The sequence below is a fragment of the Carassius gibelio genome, chromosome B12, assembly GCF_023724105.1.
Source record: "Carassius gibelio isolate Cgi1373 ecotype wild population from Czech Republic chromosome B12, carGib1.2-hapl.c, whole genome shotgun sequence".
Classification (NCBI taxonomy): domain Eukaryota; kingdom Metazoa; phylum Chordata; class Actinopteri; order Cypriniformes; family Cyprinidae; genus Carassius; species Carassius gibelio.
This window is the reverse complement of record NC_068407.1, coordinates 10,649,020-10,657,284: the sequence shown is the minus strand read 5'-3', so window position 1 is coordinate 10,657,284 and position 8,265 is coordinate 10,649,020. Positions and strand designations below refer to the sequence as shown.

Here is an 8,265-nt window from a genome sequence, read left to right as displayed (position 1 = left end):
ATAATTTTCTCGGTTTTTATAAGCTAGCAGTTAGTATTCTTCTACATAAGTTCATAATTTGTTGGTATCACAATGTAAGAGCCATATTTTTCGTTTCTGCACTTTTTAGATGATCCCTAACACCTGATCGCAGTCCAATCAGCTGGAAGCGGGCAGGCTGGTCAAGGATGCGCTGCTGTATCACTTTTGACAGCTACTGCAGGAGTCACGTGACCAAACAATTACCTCATACCTTGTGAGCGCGCGTGTGCGTCTGTGCCTGTGGATCTGTGTGGGCGCGCACCAATAAAACGGTGAGGTGCAGACACATCACTGTGTCCGTGCAGATTCTCTTGTTAGAGTACTTAGTTACATTGATATTTTTTTGTGTGTTAAAAATGTATTGAGGAAAAAAAAATAGGCTACTAGAAAAACCCCTCCGCTACATTTACCATTTATTAAACAATTAATGAACAAGATTCAGTAAGATACAGTTGCTTCTACAGTGGCACTCGGCTGGCAATAAATTAATAGTTAACCAAAAAATGAAAATTACTTCATAATTTACTCACCCTCAAGTAAGCCATCCTAGATGTAGGCTATATGAATTTCTTCTTTTAGACAAATACATTTGGTGGTATATATAAAAAATGTCCAAGCTCTTCCAAGCATTATAATGGTGGTGCATTATGATAAAGACTTTGAAGTAAAATAAAGCACATCCATGATCCATCCATCATAAAAAGTACTCCACAAGGCTTATAAAGGGTGAATAAAGGCCTTCAGAAGTGAATCAATCTTTTTGTTTTTGTTTACACAATATGTGTGTGTACTGTGTTTATCATCTACATACATAAAGCATAAATATTTTTAATATTTACATGTATTTACATATATGTCATATATAAATATATTTAATATATAAAAAATTCTTAAATGCATGTGTGTGTGTATATACATAATAAATATACACAGTACACACACACATACTATGCAAACAAAAACTTTTATTTTGGATGTGATTAATCACAATTAATCGTTTGACTGCACTAGTAATAACCTAATGTGTTTTCAGATAGAAAAGTAAAACCTTTCTGAACCACTAAAATGTAGTATTGTAGCATTACTTCTGACTGATTAACTAATAGGAAGCTTTATAAAGATTTATCATGATTATGTTTTGACTGACGCTGTGTCATTCCTTTAAAGCTCCAATTAGTTTTTTTTGTTTTGTTTGTTTGTTTGTTTGTTTGTTTGTTTAGCTCCAGCCAGTTCCAACAAACTTGCCTGGAGGTCTCTAGTGAGTCTGAAGACCTTGATTAATGGATTCAGTTTTGTTTAGTAAGGATTGGAGCTAAACTCTGCAGGACAGTGGCCACCTAGGAACAGGTTTTGATTATAGATATGTATATGTAGATTCCACATTAAGCTGTTCCAGATATCTCTGACATCTTGGAACGGTCAACCTGTTGTCACTTCATTAAAAATCAATGATTTTTTTTCAAGATGCCATAACATTGCGCAGCCTCTGGTTGTAAAAACCTTTGAGATTTAAATTACCAAAGGAATTAGATAACCTTTCATAGTTGAGAATGTGTTGGTTTGAGCTTTTGATGTGTATTCATAATATGATTCATAAATGTGTATAACTATGGGTGCAGATGCACAGTCAACTTGCATCAACTTGTGTGTTCGAAATCCTTTGACTGTTCCAGTATGGCAGATGGCTTATGTATAGCTGCCCAGAGAAACAGCCGCTAATGAAGAATCTGTTTACATATATCTATGGCTTGGAAACACCTGTGTTTATCATAAAAATAGAAGTATTAAACAGTGGTGGACAGTAACGGAGTAGCTTTACTTCGTTACTGTACTTAAGTACATTTTTCAAGTATCTGTACTTTACTGGAGTAGTTTTATTTTGAGCAACTTTTACTTTTACTTCACTACATTCCAAAGCATAAAATCGTACTTTTTACTTCACTACATTTCATAAAACATATCGTTACTCCCTATAATATATCACGTGCTCCGAAACGCAGAAGCGGTGTCTGATTCATCATGAACGAACTGAATCTTTTCAAAATAAACCTTTAAATCGGATCGCGAATCGCACCAAACGATTCGTTTACGAATTAGAATGATCCGATTGCAGCTGTTCTGGAGTCGACCACTCACTGATTCAAATGAACCGTTTAGTGCGAGTCACCAGAAGTAAGAACCGGGAGATCTTGTGAGCGCGCGTGCGTCTGATGTTGCTAAAAGTAAGTTATGTCGAAATTTTGGATTAATTATTGTAACTGAAAATCATGTTTAGGTCAAAACTGTCAGTTGTTTGGGAACTAAATCCGTTGTAAAGAGTGATCTATTTAAGCCCACTCAAATGCTCGAGTGCAGACGATGCAGACACATCAATTTGAGGTAAAACAACAACAAAAACAAAAAAACCTTAAAACAACACAGATTAAATACAATAACTCATGCATGTTCAAATTCACCGCTGCCGTAATGTTAACAGTTTTATTAAAATGTCCTATGTGACGTCTGTTTTTATATTGTTTATCAACAGTAACGTTATACATATGTATATTGTTTGGATTAACTAGACGAGTAGACAGACATGGATGTTCATCGTACTGAAAATAAGTAAATATTGTTAGCTGATGCTAACTGTCTAGCTAACAAGCTTGTTGGTGCTAAGTTGATGTAATTTTTATAAATGTCCAAATATTTTTATTCAGCCACATGGATGTGATGTTCAGAACATGGTAACTACAGTAATTATCAAAGTGGGAAGAGATGCACCCCGTTTGGCCAGGGGTGTTTTTAAACCACAGACAAGATTTGAGAAGGAAAAAATCATTATGAAATTTTTTTTATTATTTTTTTCCTTAAAATGTTCTTCCTAACTTCAGGCCTTATTATCATGTCATATATACAGTACAGACCAAAAGTTTGGACACACTTCTCATTCAAAGAGTTTTCTTTATTTTCATGACTATGAAAATTGTAGATTCACACTGAAGGCATCAAAACTATGAATTAACACATGTGGAATTATATATGGAATTATATACATAACAAAAAAGTGTGAAACAACTGAAAATATGTCATATTCTAGGTTCTTCTTTTGCTTTGATTACTGCTTTGCACACTCTTGGCTTTCTCTTGATGAGCTTCAAGTGGTAGTCACCTGAAATGATCTTCCAACAGTCTTGAAGGAGTTCCCCGAGAGATGCGTAGCACTTGTTGGTTCTTTTTCCTTCTGTCTGTGGTCCAGCTCACCCCTAAACCATCTGGATTGGGTTCAGGTCCGGTGACTGTGGAGGCCAGGTCATCTGGTGCAGCACCCCATCACTCTCCTTCTTGCTCAAATAGCCCTTGATGCCTTCAGTGTGACTCTACAATCTTCATAGTCATGAAAATAAAGAAAACTCTTTGTATGAGTTTTCCAAACTTTTGGTCTGTACTGTAACTGTGATGTTCTGTAAAACAACTAACTTTAAAATACTTTTTTCGTACTGGTGAAAATCAGATGGTCATCTCTGTTTTCTCTCAGGTACATCACAGTGTAAGCTTCACAGTGAACATTACTCTCATCAGCGTAGTCCATATCAACAACAAAAATATATTTTGACTCCATATAGTGGTTATTTTGGAAAAAATCCCAGGTATTTTGAGCAGTAGGATTTTAAAAAAATGTGCTAATATAAAATTAAATTAAGTAGCCTATGTAAAATTGCAAACATCTATCTTGCAGTACTTTTTTACTTAAGTACATAAAAAATTTAGTACTTTTGTACTTTCACTTGAGTAAAATTGAAAAAGGAGTACTTTTACTTTTACTGGAGTAATATTTTACCATATGTATCTGTACTTTTACTCAAGTACTTGATTTGTGTACTTCGTCCACCACTGGTATTAAAACAATGTTTACAGTTATGTGTATTCACATTATATATTTTCAGACGATGATAACTGTGTGTAGCTTTAAATAACCTGACTACAACTATGAGATTAGCTCAAGGTCACAAAACCTGGTCCTACAGAGAAATACATAGCACCACTGTGGATTTTGATTGAATTATTGCCACTCTTTCTTTAACATTGCTATGGCCACACTATGACAGCAGTTTCACGTCAGTTTTTGAGTGTGCAACAAGGCTGCCAGCTTTTTGGATATCCTAAAATAGTTAAGAAATGATATAGAATTACAGATATGTCCATAGGAAAAAAAAAGAAATCGGAATTATTTGTTGCTTTTTATCAACAGGTTTGGGATATTAAATGGATCCAACTTTAACTGGACAGTAATAAGAGAGACAGTACGAAAAATTGTGTTCTATCTCCCTCTAGTGGAGACTTCATTTCAGTACAAATGACAAGTTCTAGTCTGTTTTTATACAGTCTATGGTTCTTACTAGCATTTAACATTAATTAATGCCAAATTAGTTTGTCTTTAATTATGCGCTGCTTGACAAGTATATAGGTATATACGTGGTCTATATGCTTCCCAATCACTGTTCCATCAACTTCAAAACCAATAAGACAGAGTCGGAGAAGCTGCAAAAGTACAGAAATTATTACTAAGCAAAATTGGTACTGAATAATTTTACAACCTATACTGACCAGATGAAACTTCCCAATTATCTAAGCTAACAGAGTGTGTTAAAAATGTAAAAGATTGGATGACAAATAATTTTCTCCAATTAAATTCGGATAAGACAAAGATACTAATTATTGGACCAAAAAACACTACACACAATCTTGTAGATTACAATCTGCAACTAGACGGATGTACTGTTACTTCCTCTACAGTCAGAAATCTGGGTGTTATATTAGACAGCAATTTGTCTTTTGAAAATCATATTTCCAATGTTACAAAAACTGAATTTTTCCATCTTAGAAACATTGCCAAGCTACGAAACATGTTATCTGTCTCTGATGCAGAAAAGCTAGTTCATGCATTCATGACCTCTAGACTGGACTATTGTAATGCACTTCTAGGTGGTTGTCCTGCTTCGTCAATAAACAAGCTACAGGTAGTCCAAAATGCAGCAGCTAGAGTCCTTACGAGGTCAAGACAATATGATCATATTACCCCAATTTTACAGTCTCTGCACTGGCTACCTATTAAGTTCCGTATCAGTTACAAATTATCATTACTTACCTATAAGGCCCTAAATGGTTTAGCTCCTGCGTACCTAACTAGCCTTCTACCACGCTACAACCCATCACGCACCCTAAGGTCACAAAACGCTGGACTTTTGGTAGTTCCTAGGATAGCAAAGTCCACTAAAGGAGGTAGAGCTTTCTCACATTTGGCTCCCAAGCTCTGGAATAGCCTTCCTGATAATGTTCGGGGTTCAGACACACCCTCTCTGTTTAAATCTAGATTAAAAACACATCTCTTTCGCCAAGCATTCGAATAATGTATCTTTTAAATTGTGAGTGTAGTTGCATCTGATCAAAGGTGCATTTTTATTCACTAGCTTGGGTTAAACTAATTTTACTTTGTTGGATCAGCAGCTATGCTAATGATGTCTCTATTTTGTTTCTATGTGTAGGATTTACACAAGCTCCAGTCTGGATCCAGAACACCTGAGAAGAGATGATGCTGACCCTCAGAGGACCTCAGATGATGCTAACCCTGAATCAACAAACAGAACTAACAATTATCGCTAAATGTGTGACTGCATCATATAATAACTTAATTAATAATATTGATAGTTCATTGTCTAGCTGACTTGTATTATTATTATTATTTTTATTTTTTCTAAAATCCTGTCAAATGTGCACAAACTACTAGCTACTACTAAATATTGTAGAAACATAATTTTCTGTACAGTTGCTTTGTAACGATTTGTTTTGTAAAAAGCGCTATACATATAAACTTGAATTGAACTGAACTGAATTGAATTGACCATGAAACGTGCATAAAGCCATACTTCACTGACAATAATAAAGATGTAAAAGGTTATGATTAACGCTGAATGTTAAAAGATTGTTACGAGTCTCAGAGTAATGTTTGCTTGTGCTTAAAACATATTATAATTTTTGCTGTTAAATATTTTTAAGGCCTAGTCCTGATCTCAAATGAACACTCAAACACAACCAAGTTCCAACGGCAACCAATAGATGGCGCACTCGGTTTATTCACTGCGAATCAACGGTTTAATATCCGAGTATCATAAATTACGAAACACAGCACGATATTAAACTAATCAACGACAACAATTTTGAGAACTTTATAGCATATATGCTATATTGTAAAATGAAATCATTCCTGAGTGACTCAGCTGCAGTAAAAGTAAGAAAGAAATGCATTGCTGTGACTCACACAAAAAGGTGCAATGAGTATTAGGGCTACTAAATAATGTATGGCTCTGTGAAACATTGCCTTTCCAGCAGTGTGGAGTGTAATTGGTCGCCTGCGGCCTAGTTGTTCGATGTCAGGCCAAACTAATCTCGAATTCACTAATCCTTACCTCTATTCATCTCAACCCTCTTCACACGTCTTTCTTTGACGGTCTCCTCTTTTTTTTTTTTATCTTGCACGTGGCATGAGTTTGTTTATTTTCCTGCATCCTCTTCAGTTTAATGTGGCATCTTTTTTTCCTGTCACTTGTTGAGATCTCAGAGTACAAAGAAGTCTGTCGAGAATGGGAAGGTGGGAGGGAGAATTTTGCATTAATTCTTTTGCGTTGCCTGTCTAAGTGCCACTTACCCTTTAAACAAGAACTGAAGCCGCCCTATCTGTTTATCAATTCATTTCTCCCAGGCCAGTCATGAGTGCAGAGCTATAATTTCCACTCTCTTGGATAATGATGAAAATGAGACGTATGGTAAGAGAAAGACAAACAGGAAGAATGAGACTAGAGAGGAGGTATTGTCTGACCGTAGGCTATAATATATCTCTTTTTGTGTTGTATGAAGCTCAATCGAGCGAACTGTGTGACCATTATGATATACTACTAGTTATGCTGGATCAAATCCACAGAGTCTGCCATATCAGCTTGACTGATGAGCATTTTGGGGAGCCACGTTTGAGAAGTTCCCCTACAGCTGCGAGACTGAGAAAGAAACGAGCCATTTTAATATTAGAGCAGCTCGACACACTTGACAGATCTTCTGAAGGAGTGGACATGAATTTTTAATTTCATTCTGAAATATGAAGTTATATTTTATTGAGGGCATTAAGTTTAGCCTGAGAACATTGTTCACATCAAAGGGAGAAAGAAAGGAATACTTGATGTTTCAATCAGCTATGGGGAAGGAAATGACAGTACGTTGTGTGACCGGGCCAGGTTTGCTACAGAATCTATTAGAAGAGTGTAAATATTTGCATTGCCTTTCATTTCTCTTTAACTAGAAGAGAATGTAAGTAGTTTATAACATAACTAATAATTTCCTCTTTCGAGATCAGGTTGCAATTAGAGCGGAAATCTCTGACCTGTGATAAATCAATGGAAGTATTTGAGCCTTCATCATCCTCCACAGTTCAATGCTTAAGTGATTTTTCTCTGTTGTGTGTTGCGTGTCGAAAGCTCTTTTGGCAGAGTTCATTTTGTTAGAGCAGCTGGCCCCTTGAGATGGGTTTCTGGATTCTTGGGCCATTACTGGACCATTTAGGTTTTCCAATGCTCTGGTTTCTACATTAATCTTGCTTGATTGAACACACTTTCTATTACAGTGTAATCATCCTCTGCTGGGCCTGTTTCAAAGTTGGGGAAATGACTCTCATGTTGCCTTGTATCAATATAAATAACACGTCATTTTATCAGGATGTCTGATACTTGGAGAACATGATTTTTCAGGGTCAGCTGAAAGAGAAAGTGATATTTAATGTAAGAAATTCAAGTTGAACTGGAGCATGCAATGGGTTATTGATTTTTGCCAAGTGGGCATTGTATAAGTGATTACTATCCTAAGATTGCTTCACTAAGAAAAAGGTATTAAATCAGTTTTGTAAGAAATATAAATCTGCTCACAGCAGACATTGCAGCATTTCACCAGTATGTCTATTTTTGCTCAAGATCTGAAGAATGCCTAGACGTTCCACCTGACAACATCAAAATAAAACATAATATTGCAATAAACTGTCATGAATCCATTCCTTTTGCCCGGAGAAACGTGTACACCACACTGAGCATCTATCAAAGGTCTGGCGCTAGTGTTGTAAGACATGGACTTTAACATCAAGGGATTCAGCATCATGGGTGTCCCGAGTCGATTTTGGAAATAAATGAGATCAGATCCAACTCTTGCTTTTATTGGTGAGGCAGA

At 35.9% G+C, this 8,265-nt stretch overlaps 1 protein-coding gene across 2 annotated transcripts in view; it reads right to left on the bottom strand.

Moving 5' to 3' along the window:
* LOC127969044 (DNA mismatch repair protein Msh2) overlaps positions 1–8,265 on the bottom strand; it is a 290,453-nt gene that overhangs the window by 120,920 nt on the left and 161,268 nt on the right. The window contains exon 1 of one of the 2 annotated variants that reach the window (XM_052570635.1): positions 7,229–7,232. The exons of the other annotated variant lie outside the window; for it this stretch is intronic. The gene's annotated coding sequence lies outside the window, so the exon portion shown is untranslated. Of the gene's footprint in view, positions 1–7,228; positions 7,233–8,265 lie in introns of those variants that run through there. 2 annotated transcript variants of the gene reach the window in all.